This window comes from Protopterus annectens, chromosome 2.part0 (genome assembly GCF_019279795.1).
Source record: "Protopterus annectens isolate FY-2018-M chromosome 2.part0, PAN1.0, whole genome shotgun sequence".
NCBI lineage: Eukaryota > Metazoa > Chordata > Ceratodontiformes > Protopteridae > Protopterus > Protopterus annectens.
Genome location: NC_056728.1, coordinates 1,132,212,787 through 1,132,231,329, shown reverse-complemented (window position 1 = coordinate 1,132,231,329; position 18,543 = coordinate 1,132,212,787). Strand labels below are relative to the sequence as shown.

At 37.4% G+C, this 18,543-nt stretch overlaps 1 protein-coding gene across 1 annotated transcript in view; it reads right to left on the bottom strand.

Moving 5' to 3' along the window:
* Positions 1-18,543, bottom strand: part of FOCAD (focadhesin) — a 2,336,882-nt gene that overhangs the window by 1,129,112 nt on the left and 1,189,227 nt on the right. The gene's annotated exons all lie outside the window — the stretch shown is intronic.

Here is an 18,543-nt window from a genome sequence, read left to right as displayed (position 1 = left end):
TATTTTTACTTGTAAAATTCACAAAGGAATACAATTCTTACAGTGGCCATAAGGAATATTTCAAATTACCTGAAACAATCATATTTATACTCAGATATAAAAAAAAAAAACAGTAAAGGTCACAAGAATTTATTCAGGTAATACCAAATAATAAACATTTTTACAAGTATGGCTCTGAAACTGACAAACTTTGGGCTTTTTTTTTAAATAATAAGCCACTGTCCAAATAACTGTAGTGGACCTCTTTCTTTTATAGAAAATACACCTAACTATAGACATTTCAACATGACATACCACATAAAATAATTTCAACAGATGAAAATAAATACATTTTTCAAGTGATGATTGTCTACATTATTTTATAGAGACCAGAAAGATAGACGTCAAATGAATTCATAGACAAATATCTAAGAAATGCATAATGCAACACTATTTTTGAGAATCCTTTTTACTATTACCAGATTAAAATAAGGCTGATGTCAAAAACAGATAATAGTTCTTTCCCTAACAGTTAAATTTCAGACTTCAGATAGACGGCTGCAACACAGAGATTATTTTTTTACTAAATATTTTCCCACATAAGAAATCAATCACAGATTCTAAGGACACTCTGGTATCCAAAGTCAAGCTTGTGCAGGGTAAATATGAGTCCATTCAACCACACTGCAGTCTTTTTCAATTATGGAATCAGACAAATGGTGGAGATAAAAAACAGCTTCAGTCTTTTAAATAGTTATTTGTAAATTATGCTCACTGGTCCAGTCCATCAATCAAAATCACTTACAGTGTTACAAAGCTACTTTCATATTCATATGAGAAAATAATAAAACCATATCATCAGACGAAGCTAAGAGTTTAGACTGAAAATAAACTTCACCAAGAATGCCAATGACAATCTGAAAAATACCAGGATCCAATAATGAACCCGGAGGTACCCTGTTAAGGGTACTAAGAAACCCAGAAACACAAAAACCACACCAAGTACAGCATGTACTATTAAAAAATAAAGTATGCACTACTCAATGCAGAGCTTTACTCATATCCAATTTTGACAACTAGAAATTATGTCACAGGCCTTTTGACAGATCAATAAATAGGCTAGAGCCTAACTTTAATGAACCACAGACATCATACACCCAATCTAACGCCATCAATTTCACATTTAATGAGTAGTTAGGCCTCACACTATGATGAAATGGACCAGAGCAGCCGTTTAGACTCAATGCTCCATTATCTAACTGAATATCAGTTTTTGAAAGATCTTAGAAGCAGAGGTATGCAATGCAACAGGTCTACAATTTTGTATTTTATTCCTAAGACCTATTTTAAATGCAAGTACAATTACAGCCCTCTTCTAAATTTCAAAAACAATGTCTTCTGTAAGACATAAATTAGACTGTTTCAGGAAGGGTCATATGAGAAAATTCATAGCAAATTTCAAAAACCTTAAATCAGTAGCATCATGTTTTACAATAGTTAACTGCATAATACTTATGTTCAGGCAGTTCAGCCAAAAATGCTGAAAACAAAATACAGAAGTACAGTTTCCATCTCTGCCAGCTCCACCACAACAGAGATAAAGCCGTAACTGCCACTCACCTGACGTGAATTTGACTAGCAGTGCAAGCACCTGTTGGAGCTGGTGCACCAGGAAGGGGATGACAAGGCACTGCTTATTTGCTTCTTCTAGGGTGGAAGGTGTTGAGACGTGCTGAGGAAGTGCAAATGATTTCAAAGCATCATTGCTGATTCCACAGCTATGATAACAACCGCTGCTGCAGTAGTGGGTGGGCCAAAAGACAGACATGCCACTATGTACGTTTGGACACTCTACTCATGGCATCATTGCATGTCCACCTAGATGACACCAGCCCAATACATCACAGGGAGGTAGGATATAAAAGAAAACCCCACCTGGTCATAGTCTAATGTCTTCAGCTTCTCCACTACTTACCCTAAGTGATGGTGATGTTCCCAGCCCAGTGGTCATGTTGTCTGCCTGTCCAAAGGGATGGGACCCACCCACTGAAGAAACATTCCCGGAGCACCCAAAAATGTGGTGGGCTCGGGGAGAGAAGAAGCTATGTGGAAGCCATAAATCTGAAATCAATTAATTTTGCTACCTAACTTATGGAAATGATGAAAGCAAATATAAAATTCAGATTCAATACTTTCAGGGTCTGAAATAACTAGGATACCTATAGTCCTTTTTACCTAACATATAATTAACTACTTGCCAAGTGTGACATATACCTGCTTTAGGAGTACATCCAACTCTCCAATAACTCGGCTTCTTAATTCAGGCTTTCAGTCTGCATACATTATGGAACTTTTTATGCAGATTCAGATTTTGCCTTTAAAAAAATTCCACTGCGATCTGTTTTTCAAAGCAATAAGCTTTTTCATCTCTATCTAACCTAGGTTTATCCACTGTTTTATTAACTTTAATTTTCTAAACAGATGCAAATTAATCCACTGCAGATAAACATCTTGATCTAAAACCTTCTGTTTTCTATTTATATTGCAAGTAAATTAATACTCCCTCCAATCTAAATTCACTAACAAATACACCTCACAAGATAAATTCATAGCATTTCTAATAAAATTTCTCTCCCACAAAATATTCACATAAAGGCAGGTCAAAATTAATCTTGACTGATAAATGATCACTTGTACCTTTAAAAGGTATGTCATAACATTAGTGAAAACTCCTTAAAATCAAATTTTAGTGTCATTCAAAGGGGATCCAGTTCCTGTAAGCCTGGGAAGCCATGGTCAATAAACCTCCCTGCTTTGCCAGAGACGGTTTGTACCTGGCACAGGCTCTTGCCTCTCCCATAGTGCCTTTTTAGGTAAGATCTCGAAAACAACATTACTAACATGAAATTAGCCAGTCAGAACAAAATATGGGTGCTGATGCTAAATGCTAGGTGCTTAAACCAAAAAAACTGCATTCCCTGGAAGCAATTCTATGACTAGAAGATGTAGATGTCTATGCAGTCATAGAAACCTGGTTCAAGGCCTCAGACAGTACCCCCGCCTTGCAAGGCTACAATGCCTTCCACACCTTTAGACTGCAAAATGAACATGTGCAAATCAAAGGAGATAGTGTTTCAATCTATATTAGAGATGAATTCACCAACCATCTAGTTAGACTGAACAACTCCATGGACTTGCTCCAAGTCCAGGTTATGTGTAAGACCCTCATTCAAGTCACAGCCAGTGATAGAAACCCCTCAATGGGTGATTATGCCCACAAAGCCTACTTGAACAAACTGGAGACCATCCAAATTTTACCAAACACACTGGTTATGGGGGATTTCAATTATCCCACCATCAACTGGGAAACCTATGTCAGCCCTAACTCTCTAGCACAAACGTTCCTTGATTTTGTCAATTCAAATGCCCTGGAACAAATTGTTTATACACGGTCAAGAGGAACAAACATTTTACAGCTGGTCCTCCCCAACATGTGAAACAGATGCACTGCCACAGCTGTCGGACCTTATTTAGTTAAAACTGACCACAAATCAGTCACATTTAAGCTGGCACTAACACCAGAACTTACAAAGGGTGAAATCAGACTAAAAAACTTCACCAAGGCAAAATATACCCTCCTAGGTGAAGGAATAAATGCATTCCAAGCCTCACCCCTACGCCAAATCTTACAATAAACCCATTTACAATCACTTGCATAAGTGTATAAAATTAGCTGTACCAGAAAAAAATCAAAGCCAGAGGCCCAAGTAAAAACAAGCTGCCATGGTGGACATCCAGCATCAACAAGCTTTACAATAAATGCAAAAAGTTTTTGGCCAAGAAAACATAGACAAAGCCTCGACAATGGAAAAGCACACTCCTCAACCTCAACAGGCAAATAAGACAACTTGTCAAATCGGCTAAGGGCTCATTTGAGAGAAACTTAGCACATACAGCCAAAGATAACCATGAGGCCTTTTACAGCTATGTACGTAGTCTAAAAGGTAGGACCCAAGCATGTGCAGAACTAGTGACCAGCGGTATCACACACACTGACCCCACAGAAATAGCAAACCTGTATAGGTCTGGCAAAAATTTCACTCCCTTATCCCCTCCTAACTTACTACAAACCTTCCTCACACCCCCCCCCCCCCCACCCTATATATCTGATGAGCAGGTCCTCAAAGCTTTGTCCAAGGCAAAAAACACAGCCTCTATGGGACCAGATGACACTCCAGGCTTTCTTCTAAACAGGCTAAAACATTAACTAGCATAACCAGTAAGTACCCTTTTCAATCATAGCCTAACCACAGTCTTTGTTCCTGTGGAATGGAGAACAGCAGCAGTTATTCCTCTCTGCAAAGGTGGCCTAACAACAAACCCAGGAAATTTCAGACCTAAAAGCCTGACCAGCCTCATCTGTATGGCCATGGGATGTATCATTATGGACCTCATAAATAAAGACAGAAGTGACCTCCAAACCCTGGATCCTACCCAATTCGGCTTCATCAAGAGCAGATCCTGCCAGTTAAATCTGGTGGATTTCTTTGAAAATGTGACCAGGGTCACTGACAAGGGAAATCTGTGCACACAGCATACCTCAATTTGGCAAAGGCTTGGCATTACTGATAAACTTGGCAAACTGAATATAAACCCCTTGACTGTAAGACGGGTTGACAACTGGCTCACAAACCAGACACACACTATCAAAATGTGTAACTCCACATCACCTAGCAGACTTACCAGTGGATTACAACAGGGGTTAGTGCTGGGCCCCCTCTGTTTGGTTTATACTTCTTAGAAGTTCACCTCAAAACTAAGTGGTTGTGGCTGATCGAGTATGCAGATGACTGCAAACTAAGTGCAGTCATTGAATCCCCAAATGATGGCAGTATACTCCAGAAGGGTGTCTCTCAGACCAACGACTGGTGTATTAGTCACCGTCTCAAACTGTCCCTTCAGCACAATGTCCCTTCACACTATCAAATCAACAACAATACCTTAAGTACCCATGAAGTGGTAAGGGACCTGGGATCACAAGTTAACTGTGACCTTAACTTCGACCATGTATCTACTGTAGTAAGGAAGGCTTTCTATGTAGCAAACTTGATTAGTAAAGACATCACCTCGAGAGCAAAAAAGGTTATAACCCCTCTTGACACTTATCTGGCCCATAATTGAGTATAACACCACTTTTGGCATGTACTGTACTAAGCACCTGCAGCAATTGGACAGCCCTCAGAGGTTTCTAACAAAGAAGATCAAGGGACTCCACCATGTCTCTTACACAGACCGACTAAAGTCCCTGTCACTATACTGCATATCATATAGACTTCTTAGGGGAGACTTATGCCTGGCCTACAGAGCAATCCAAGATCCAAACCTAATGAACTTGCTGCATATCCATAAATCAAACAGGACTAGGACTACCAATTCCAGAGACCTAAATATGGCCTGTGACTTAAATAGGACATGCTGGAGGGACAGATCTATCTTCCAGCGACTGTCGCATTTTTGGAACAGGCTACCAATTCATGTGAAACAGAGCACCTCAATGACACTGTTCAAGATGAACCTAGACAAGTGGATGGAGCACCATAAATTCTTACTGGGGATAGTGGCCACAACCCTCGTGGACATGGGCAGTCATCACTAAATGCAATCTTGGATATTGACTGGCATTTCTATGGTATTACATTGGGATGAAATGACTAGGCTTAAAATGACCTCCGGGTCTATAGCTTAGTAATCTCCTATGATCCTATGAATAGATACAGAAAATCAAGCTGGGACTTGAATGCACTTAACTAAACCTAGTTTAGCAATTTAAGTATTACCAAATCAGACACCAGTCAGTTATGATAAAAAACACATCTTCATACATTCGGGATGCGGTACAATAATGGTCTCTCCTGTGGAGACCCACACAGACAGAAAAGGCATGAAAATTCCACACAGAAAGGACAACACCAGTTGTCTAAATAAAGTATTTAGAAGCGGCACCACAGTGTCATACATTATAATGCTCCTTGCATTTACAGCACTAACTACATCCTGTTAACCTGATATAAATCTGTCAAATTAAATCTTCTTCACAATGAGGTAAAACTCCATGTATCACACTGTCCTCATGTAACATCTAATCTCCCAGTTTTCAGTCATGGATGTTTTAAAAAAGCTATGGTTTTGTTGCACAAATTATTAAAATTAATTTTAAGTAGTACCCCCTCTTGCAATGCAGGTTTTACAATTCCCACACCGTCTTAATGTACACAGTACATATCCATGCAGAGCCTACTAATATCCCTGAAAGGACAGAAGTAATAGCACCCTGCCACAAGAATTCAACATTATATTTGCCCTGAATTCTGTACTTTATACTGAGCTCATGAATAATGCAATAAAAATCCAGTTCTACAGAGTTAGGAGTGAATATGGTATTAGAGAAATGTAAAATGGTATAATAAAAGTTGCCTTCCAGGGGTGACAAAGATGTTATGAGTACAGGATGTCTATATTGAGAAAAAAGTGTGAGGACTGCTCCCCGTGTCTATTTTTGCCTTGGAACTGCTGATCATCTATACAAGCTGGGTGATCTTCCTCAAACTCTGACTGGATCCCACAAAGATAATCAGCTTTCATCTGGTGTGTGTCCAGCTTAGAGGGTAAACATACTGATATCTTAGGGACAGGTAAGAGACGAGAGGAGATCAAGACCTCCTTGTACAGGACTTCCAAGACACTGGATGATTACGTTCACATGTTGCTTTGAGCTACTCTAATGCAAAAATTACAAAAAAAGAAAGGTTATAAAAATCAGTTAAAGTAATCCACTACCTGGATGCCAGCAAAGAAGAAATTTGGAAAATGTAAGGGAAAATTAAACAGATGAGAAATAAATCTCTGGCTGAGAAGAACTTCAAAGCTGTTAAGCAAAAATGCAGTTTAAGGTGCAGCTTTAGAACAGGAAGTGGATTCTAGTAATGTAGACAAAAAATAAATAAATCAAATACACTCAGAGGTTTTTAAAAATATCCGAGAAGTAGTAGAAGAAGGTTTAATTAGCCATTCAGATAAAGTGATAAAATTCCAGAAATCAAAACAACGAAATGAAGAAAAGACCGGCTGAACACGAGCTTCATAAGAACTACAACTTCAAAAAAGTCAGAAGACAGAGCATGCAAAGAAAACTTGAGTTTTTTTGATATACTACAGAAACTGCAAAGAACAGACTGTATTAATTATATGAAAGGGCAAATAAGCAACTAGACTGGTGTAACAGAGCAAAATTTGTTTACTGAGAGAGCATGACATGTATATGCTCCAGATCAAGCCATCAGAAAGAAGTTTCGATCTATATTGGTAAAGATGCTATCATACCAACAGAAAGAACTCTTCCTGACAAAACTGTGATAGAAGGAAATAGTAAAAACTGGAAATACAAAAGCATTTATGAAAAATGACTACTGACTGTACATCAGGCACAGGAGAAGCAAGTTTATTCTGGTAATCAGGGGATGTCCAAAGGAAGTGTAAGGTTCACGTTTCTATATCAAGTTGTCTTCAGAATATTTTTCCTGGTAGCTCAAACACACTTTGGATGCAAAACAAGCTATAGAAGAAAAAAAAAAATTTTAGCTGATAGAGAATGAGTCAACAAACTGAACGGAACTCTGCTTTTCAATCCACTGACAATAGGGAGGGGGCCTAGTGAAACTTTGTGAACCATTTTCCCTTGTTCCAAAGGAAAAACATTAAGTAATGGAAAAAAAGCCAAGGAGGTGACTATTAAATTAAGGAGTACTTTGCACTTAAAGTGATACCAGAACAAGATGATCAAGAAGGAGACCAGCAGCAAAGTATAATCACTGGATAAATGGGAGAACCCTAAAACATCAATTCCATGTTGATGTAGTTTAGACATGGGAACTATGGTACTGCAGGAAAAGGGATGAAAAAGACTAGACATTTGTTGAAGGTGTTAAACTAGTGGAAGAATTCTGAAGCATAAAGTGCCATTTAAAATCATTAATGTTTAGAATGACTCTGAATGGACTGACGCGACAATATATATATATATATATATATATATATATATATATATATATATATAAAAACAGCATTTTCTTTTATTAATATTTCTAAAAAAAAAGTTTCCTGATGTAAACAGAATGCTATTTTGTATAGTATTTCTACATTCTATGCAGTCAGAGGTATTTTAAATAAGTGGTAGGGGACTTTTATCAATGGCAGTTGTATATAATATGATATTAAATTGAGAAAGTACTGTTTTTTAGTAGTGACACATTCAGGCTTTATACTTTAATAAGATCAGAAAGGCTGGAAAGACATTAATGTTAATGCAATCCCTGGATACTTAGGGGAACATGGATATGCATTGATCATATTACATACTGAGGTGGATGTCTACATTAGTGCACTTATTTTAAGCTACAGAAAGTGTTCTGTTTAAGCAAAAAGATGTAAAATATATACCTTTATGAAAAGCATGAAAAAATGGCAGCTCTTTCTTGCATTTGCAATGCAAGCACCTGGGAGTTTTCCATTAGGAGCTGCTTTTGGCTGAAGAAAAGCACCCTGCAAGGTAGGCAATTCATCATAAGAGGACTGAACCATGTGCTCTGAGTGAAATCAGCAACATACAATGTAATTAACTTATAAAGTGATATGACAATTTAGTGAAAATAGGAAGACAGGTAAGAAATTAAGTTTGAATCTGTGATGAGTAAGTAGCTACAAAATCTGTAAGAAGTTATCTCCAAGCAAAGTACTTTAATGCATTAAACATAACACCGTACAATTCAGTATATTTAAAGTCAGCAAGTTCACTTATTTTAAGGCTGAAATTTAACACTTAGTGAAAGCATTCTAGTTGTTTTTCACATATGTGAATAGAAAAAGGGATAAAAACAGATAACAGTATGTACATTGAAAATTCAGACTATCATGTGCAGTAGCATGGCTAACCTAAACTATAGAAAAGATAATAATTCCGGATGCAGCCATCGATCTGGAGCAGCTACTTGTACTAGAAGAGGTAAACTTCCATTTTGGAAAGTATATTTACTTTAGCGTGTTTGCAACATTAGACAGATGTTTCTCATCAACAGAATATTGTAATATACAGAAAGAGAGAGAGAGAGATGTAACAGAAGGCTGCAGGGAATAGATAAGGTTTTCATCAGGCATTCAGAGGAAATGACTACTAGACAAACTGCTGAAAAAGAAGATTAAACAAATAAATAATGGAACAGCAATTGAAATATGAACAAATGGCATAAAAACTGGTTTAACTTGAGGACAGGCCATGCAGAGACAGTTTAAGGTTTACAACAGTACCAGGACAAAGTGAAGTGAAAATTTTTAAAGACATTATCATTACATGCCACAATGCATGGATTGGACTTTCTATAGCTTATATTAAAATATAAAGCACACCTGGAGTAAAATATTCCTTACCAGGGACTAAGAAAACAGTGAAGACCTACGTTGATTAAACTGCAGACATACCAGCTAAATTCTTTCTGTTTTGTGTAGGAAGGGAAAAGTCTTACAGATTGAAGATTAAAGATGTTATGTGGATAATGGCTTTTCATTACAAACATAAGCAAGATGCTTTTCTTCCTTCTTTAAGATGCTGCAGAAAAATGAAATTTAATTTTAAAGTACTGTACACCCCTGATTACTTTGAGTGTTCTATCCACTTGCATTAAAAACCTACACACATCCAGAACAGGCACAATATAAACTGGCAGAGAAAAAGAAGATGTAGGGACAGGGGAAAATGGTGAATGAACAAGCAACCAATCAACAAGTATAGGAAAGCAAAATATGGATATCTCAAGGGAAAGACTTCCTGCAAACCCCTTCCAGTTCTCCAAAGGAAAATGATGGATAAACAAAGTAGATGAAACATAATTTTAAAAAGTAGGAGATTCCAATAAACAATAAATTAGTAACATTAACTGAGAACGCTACTTAAAGGATAACATTTTATATGGAAAATAATGTGGTACAATCAAATTGTGAGTTCTGAATGATACCTTAAAACAATAAAAACCAATAAGTACCAGACAGAAAACAATTTGATTAATATAAATGTAGTAAGTCATCAGTGGATGTAATCTGCAAACATGGGGACGAAGTGGGTAGGGTAAATATATATAAAAAACAGATGGAAGCACAGACAGCTGAGCTCTCAGGAAGCCCCTAAGACCATAACCACCCCTCAGCAATACTGGAGCACTTCTGGGGGAATAGCAGGGTATTTGTAGACACAGCATGATGTGGGGAGTGGGCAGGTTAAGTTTTTAACTGAACAAGAGGATATACTGCATACTGTCTCATAAAAGGCCTCTGTTTTTAAACTACAAACTCTGCTTTGCTTTTAATAAAGGTACAATGACAGTAAGGAATGAAGGGAAAAAAGAAGTAAAAGAATGACGAATGAAAAAGGATCAGGGAAACAAAAAGCAAATGAGTCTTGTGACCATTAATGCCTTGCCAGTACGCACCCTTAAAATGTACCTCTGTTTTCTAGGAGGGCTAGGCCATTCAAGACAGTGGTGAATTTGTGAATACCCATAAAATCATCCAGTTCCCAGATAAAGGACAATGACACATCACATCAAATGATTTGCAGTGGGAGTCTATTCCACAAGCAGGGATGGTGCTGTGTAATGACCATATCTCTTCTCCAAGTTTTACTAATTTGTTGATGAAAACTTAAAGATTCCTGATTCTGGTGTTTGTGGAACTATTTCATTCATGGTGAAACAAAATCCAGGACCACTACATTCCGTTATGGAAACCTACATACAATATTATTTAAAGTTAGTTCTGGTAATGCATGTACTAAGTCTAAACTGGCACACAAACTTAATGAGACCAGTATGTTGACTGAAAGTAGGCTAGATAGCAAGACTCACAAAATAACACATTAACACCGACTGAGAGAAGTTGTCTAAATCTAGTGAAATATATATATGGACATGGTTCTTTGATATAATTAAAATGTGAAAGATACACAGTGGAGGGTGTTTTAAAATTACTGAGATAAGCAACTACCAGTGAGAAAATACCTACTTCATTTAATTTTTGTATGATGTTTGCTTAAATTCATATTTGCTATCAGGCTTCAGAATGGGAGATTCTCAGTCTACAAAAAGGCCTCACTCCAGTGCTGCTGGAATGCAATTTGCCTTCCCTGCAAGACAGTGCAGTCGCTGTGTCTGGATAGCTAAGCTTGATGTTTTATAAACAGCTACATCATTTGAAACATTTAATGAAAAGTAATTGAGCTTTATTTAAAAAATGTGCAGGAATGAACAACCTGTAGAAACTAATGCCGTTTGTCTTTTGGCTTTTCCCGGTTAGGGGTTGCCACAGCGGAACTCCGGTCTGCTAATGATTGGCAGTAGATTTTCACAAACGCCGAGGTGCCAGCTCGATGTCCAACCTTCAACGAAGTAAAGCCCATTTACACATGTCTTTCTAACGCCCACCCAACCGTGGGGAGGACATGCAGACTCCACACAGAAGGTACTCCCTACACTCCAGCCGAGAATCGAACGGGAGAACCTCCTGCTGTGAGGCAACAATGCTACCGCTGCACCACTGCGGATATATATATATATATATATATATATATATATATATATATATATGAAAGAAAATAGCTTGGCTATCCAGCAACATAAGCAGACAGAAAAGATTCAGAAATAAAACACCATAGGCAAGTAAAATAAACAGATTTGTGATATACAACAGCTGTTCTACAGCCCAAAGGAGTACATCAGTGATCAAATCTGTTTACAAAGTGTCAGCTTTATTGCCTTACAAAAAATATGTATATAGTTAATATGCTGTCTATTTCCTGGTAAGGAAGGAGTGTGTTTATTTTAATAAGAGATGATGTTTAGCTGGGACAGCATTACGTACAAAAAGTGACACAACATGATAGAAAAACTGTGAAGGACCAATCTGTAACAGTAAGACAAAAATATAAATTAAGCAGAATATAAGCTTTATAATGGCACAATTTCACTGGAATGTTAATGAGTTGATTGAAAGGAAAACAATAAAACAGGAGAATCTATGAACTTATGTTTACAATAGTAATGTGGAAATGCAAATGTTACCGGAAACACACTTGAATCACGTATAGCACGGAAGTTTTGTAAAGAAAAATGGGAATGAGGGTTCCTTTGCTGGAACAGAATGACAGCAAAAGAAAGAGGTTCTAATAGTAGTTAAAACTGTACAGACTATATAGGAATAAAGACTGAGGAACAAATGAAGGACAAAAAAGGAAAATTTACAGTGGTGAAAGGTTGTCGGCAAGGTGTAAAAACAATACTGGCTCCACTACATTTCACCAAAAGCAGTGAGACAAGATATAAAGAATATTATGGGAGAGGTTACAGTCTTTCACCAAGGAGGTATGGCAGTAGGAGAGTAAACACTATAAAGTCACTATAGGGCCAAGATATCTTAGAATACTGGCAGAGTGCAAATACTTAGAGAAATGTATGCATGTATTTAGTCTTACTGTTGTAATGAAAAAGACAGAATGACATAGAATGCACATTTTTCAGTGAAATTAAGTCCTTATAGCTAGATGTTACACATCAAAAGAATACTGCAACATGGTTTAAACCATGAAGACAAAACTGGTGATAATGTCAGACGATATGCCTATAAAATTTCATTTTGTAATCAAGTAATCTATTGTAATAAACATTTTTGAATGTTTCTTCTGAAAAGGAAGCAGTTTAATGATAGACTATATCAAATTTCAACTTAAATGTTATTAGATTTCTGGGCTGTAAAGAGATTAAAAAAACTGGGATAATTTTAAACAGAAGAAAGGAAATGTGGTCACAATGAAACAAAATGACATGGAATAACAGTCACAGTCGGTATCTAGAGGGCATGAAAAGGTTAGAGATTTACAAAGGCAAAAAAGTACAAGTTGACCACAAGTTGAACAGCAACTGAAAGGGGCTAGAATGTCTATGCAATAGTAGTTAGAAAACACAAATTAACACAGTGCAATAGATTTAAAACATTTTTGACAAACCTAGATCAACCAAATTGTTGGCTCAGCATTGAAGGAAACTAAACCTTGAAAGGATGATAACTAAAATTAAGAATTATGAGAAAGGTAGGCTAGAAGTGTACCCAGGAAAAATTCTGAATGTAATGGCAACTTATTACAGTACACTATACAGACAAGAGGTAGAGGCTGAAAGCAACCCACAGGAAATGGTAACATATCTGACAATTACAACTTCCTCAGTTAGCAAAAGTAAAAAGAGGGATAGTTACACCAAAAATAAAGGAAACTGAAATTAAAAGCAGCAATAAGACCAAGAATCCAAGAAAAACCCCTGGTAGTGATGAAATTCTACCAGACGTATCAAAAAGAAGGAGCACAAGATGATAAACTCTGGCTGGTAGTATTAACCAATATTTTTTCTGGGTAGGGACGTACCCTTGACCTGTAAAAAAGCTATAACAGTACCCATACCAAAGGAGGGGGAAGATCTTCTTGATACAGAGTCATACAGACCCATTTCATTACAAATAATGAATAAAAAGTGTCTGTGATGATTTTGGCAAAAATACTGGCGGTGCACTGGTGCAGCAGGTAGCATTGTCAGCTCACAGCAAGAGGTTCTCCTATTTGATTCTTGGTTGGGGTACTTTCTGGGCAGAATCTGCATGTCGTCCATGCGTTCGTGTGGATTTCCTCCAGGTGCTCCAGTTTCCTGCCACATTCCAAAAGACATGCATCTAGAGAGTTTCTCCCTGGGCCTCCACTGAAAATGGGCTCTGTCTCAGTCAGACTTTCCCGATAAACAAATGATAGAAAGTTAGATAGATAGACAAATAGATAGATAGATAAATAAATAAATAAATACAGATAGACAAATAAATATTGCCAAGAATAATAGACATGGATCAGTATACATTTATAAACAGCAGGCAAACATTTAACAATATTCAAAAAACCTTCAGGATTCAAAAGGTCACATTGGTCAATAATAATAATAACAATAAATTAATGTTAATACCTTACAAAGTGAGTTGGGTGTGTATGCAGAGATCTTTTGTGGGATTTGAGTTTTCACAAACATGGACAGCATTAATATTTAATATACACAGAGTAGCTCAAGCTAAGATGAAGTGTGGTAGTGAGTTGCCTAAAGTGTTTAGTATTATAAGAGGAACTAGGGAGGCCTGTCTAATTTCACTACTATTTTTTGCTTTATAGGTAGAGCCATTAGCAAGGGATATAAGATAATTAAATACAACTGAATATAAATAAAGAAATACTAATGAAAAAATATTTATTTTTACAGATGACATATTACATGCTACCAGTCAGGGACAGGATATAAAATATTTTATAAACTAACATTTTAACAGTATGACAGGTTATAAAGAAAATGAAGAAAAAACAAAGGCTACAGTAATAAGTATGCCCCAGCACAAAACTCGATACAGACCTTCTCCCTTTCTGTTGGGTCACCACAAGACAATATATTTGGGAATTTGGTTGAAATGAGATATCAAGCAAGCTTCTAAATAAATTGGGCAGAAATTGTTCAAAAGAGTACAAGATAAAATAAAATTATAGAAATTATTTATGGACATTAAGATACAATCGATTAATATGATTTTGGTCCTGTAGAGGGCGGCCACGGTGGTGCAGTTGTTAGCATTGTCGCCTCACAGCAAGAGATTCTCCGGTTCGATCCTTGGCTGGGGTGCCCTCTGTGCGGAGTCTGCATGTCCTCCCTGTGGTCATGTGGGTTTTCTCCGTGTGCTCCGGTTTCCTCCCACATCCCAAAGGCATGCTGTAGGTGGATTGGACACTCTAAACTGGTCCTAGGTGTGAGTGCATGTGTGTGTGTGCCTTCTGTGGAAGGTTTGGCGCCAGGCTGGCAACTCGACACAAACTCCACTGCCAATAATGAGCAGGCAGGTGATCTGCTGTGGCAACCCCTAACGGGGAAAAGCCGAAAGAAGAAAAGCCTTTGTGTAGATCATGCTTATATACATATTAATTGAGAAATCAGATATGGAATACAAAAAATATGGAGTTTCTTTGGGATAAGAGAAGAGAAAAATGTAATGGAAAGAACTAATACTAGCAAAAGAACACAGTCGTTTGGGACTTCCAGATATTGATGTGTACTACAAGGCCATGCAACTTAGATAAATATATTTGACTCAGGACACGGAATATATGACCAAATGGAAAGACATGTTATTTGATAAACTAATGACAAGATCACGCATAGGTATTTGACAGATCTATGACAGAAATACAAATAGAATTATATACAATCTTATATACATAAAAGCATTACACAAGCCTTATATTAAAAGTTAGACCTCGAAAAAATAGAACAGCAGCAGTAATAAAAAAGATACAAAAAAATGCAAAGATAATTTGCAGAAGAAAGAAAAAAGAACCAAGATTTTGGGAAGAGACTGTAAAACGAGATAAACTAATAAAATTAGATGAAGCTAGATATCAGTGTGGGGGGGGGGTGACTGAACTAAGATGAACTGGCATATACAGGATGAGAGTTAGAGTTCAAGGAAGTTATGCACAAAATAGACAGTACCTAGGATTCAATAACACCCACACGTTTCTGACTGAACAGACTACACAAACTTAACTCACACCTTCTTCCTCCTAACTTTAGTTTTCCTACTGATATTCTCGCAGATTAAAATACTGACAGGGATTCATGAAGGTTACGAAAAAGTGCAGACTACATGTACACTTGGAGTAATCTCTGAGTGGCTAGAAAGCACAAAAAACATGTTAAGAATGTTCTTGAATGCATATTGTGTAAACTTAAGTGTAGGAATTATTGAAAGTGTAGGCATTATTGAATCTGGCCCAGTAATTACATTCAACCACATAACAGATTTTATAAATGAAGCCAAAACAGAAATGGCAGACTGAAAAAAGTTTAAAGCAATACCAGATTTGAGAAGATGATACAGTATAAAACTAAAAACTCCATGGAGTGAATGATTTAATAAGGATACCAGAGCTGATCAGTGGAGAGAAATATGTCTTAACCTTAGACATGCAACTAAATCAAGAAAATTTTAAAAAATTTCCATGGAAATGTTTGCACAGATATTTCTATACCCCAAAGAGATTTAAAAGCAGATCCTATAGAAGTTCTAGAGATATTTTGGAAATTATGAAAAATCTGAAGAAAGCAGATGAATGGGGAAAATAATAAAAGGTAGAAATGCAAACATTATGGAAGACCTAGTTATGCCATGGTGAGGATAAGACTCAACAGTTAATAGCTAATAAAGATAAAATAAAAGCAGCAATGTATAATGAACAGGCAAATCTCCAAGAACACAGGTTATTCCTCTGGAAAACTGGAAGTTAGAAGGGAAAAGACTGACAAAAGATTTGGAAAGCTTTACTACCCAAGGTGGGTAAATACCCTTCAGACTCAGCTTGAAATATATCAATTTCAATTTTAATCCATGATTATAAAACATTTGTGTCTATCCTAGTTAGGGGAATGGCAAAGGTTTTGCCAAAACTGATAGATATGGATCAATGTGGTTTTGTGAATGGGAGACAAACATTTTACAACATTAACAGAATAACATTGTACAACATTAACAGAATAACATAGCTCCATGGCTAACCAATCAAACAAAACAGGTCATGCACCAAAGGGACAAACTTTGGAAGCTCTACCAAAATAATAAACTGCCCAATACCCTGCTTCAATATAAACAGCTTCGTAACCTTGCAAAACAGCTAATAACCAAGGACAAAAAATCCTACTATATCACACTCCAGTCCAATAACAATAAAAACCCAAAGCAATTCTGGAACTCAATAAAATTGCTCCTCCATCCAGGCTCAAAGAATAATCCCTGTCCAGACCCAAGTAAATCCAATCTGGAACTAGGCTCTGAATTCAATTCATTTTTCACCGAATCCATCTCTGCCCTTACCAAATCCTTTCCTAACAATAACTCAACTGCCCATCACAATTCCCCCCTCAAACCCATCTAACAACCCTCCTCTACTGTTTGAGCTCAAACCCATCTCCACGAACTTCATAAAAAGACTCCTATCCAAACTTAAACCATGTACTAACTCTCCTGACAATATTGCCCCCTGCTACCTAAATTATGCTGCTGATGGCATTGCTCTCCCAATTAGCATCATCATAAACAGATCCATAAATGAATCCTATGTCCCTAAACTTTGGCGCACAGCTTATATCATACCTCTACACAAAGGTGGCAAAAATACCAGTGTCTCTAATTTCCGCCCTATTGCCCTGCTCTCTCCATTCTCCAAAATCCTTGAAAAGTGCATCCACCACCAACTTATGCCATTCCTGACCCAAAACAGTCTCCTCACACCCACTCAGCATGGCTTCCGCCCTGCCCACAGCACCATTACCGCTCTTCTCTCCTTCCTTGAAACTGTCAATCAAGCCCGAAACTCAGGTCACCTAGTTTCTACCGTACAACTAGATCTGTCTAAGGCATATGACACCATTTTCCACAAGCACTTACTCTGCCATCTCTCAAACCTTCACCTCTCACCAAAAACATTATCCTGGTTCTCCAGCTATCTATCTGACAGATCTCAGTCAGTCAAATGGAAGAACTCCACCTCTTCCTTCTTACCTACCCCAACTGGCGTTCCTCAGGGATCCATCCTTGGGCCCATGCTTTTCAACATTTTCATCAATAACTTTCACACTGCTATTCCTGACACAAAAATTATTCAATATGCAGATGATTCTACCTTAATCTGCTCTGCTACTAACCTCTCTGAACTGCTGACAAAAACCTAAGCTGCATTCTCCGCAGCAGAAAACTGGATGCACCATAACCACCTCTCTCTCAATGCAAATAAATCTAAAATCCCACTACCCCCCCCCCCTCTAATACCTTTTCATTCAACAAAAATGATTTCAAAGTTCTTAGCCAAATTAACTCACCCATAGAAGTGGTGCCTTCTGCAAAACTCCTAGGCATAACTGTGGACAAACACCTCAAGTTCGACACACATACAACAAAATATTTAAAAAACCCACCAAAAGCTAGGTATGTTGTATAGGAGCAATCACTTTCTCTCTCACTCCACTAGACATACTCTAGCCACTACATATCTTCTCCCTTCCTTATTATACGGGGCTCCTCTCCTAACCAACCTGTCCGCCTCTACAACCTCCAAACTAGAAAACTGCTACAATAAAATCTCTAAATTTGCCACAAATTCAAAAAATTCCACCCACCACTGCATTGGCTCATCATCAATCATTACATTGGCTCGAACTTTCAAACCACCTTGACTACCTGCAACTATCCACAGCACATAGACTTGTATTTATCCTACAAAATGCCCTGCTCTAGCTAATATCCTTCCCCCTTATATTCCTAATAGAACACTCAGATCAGAGCACCAGAATCTAATTGCTATCCACAAACCTAAGCATCCTGCTGGCCAGCTTCTCCTCT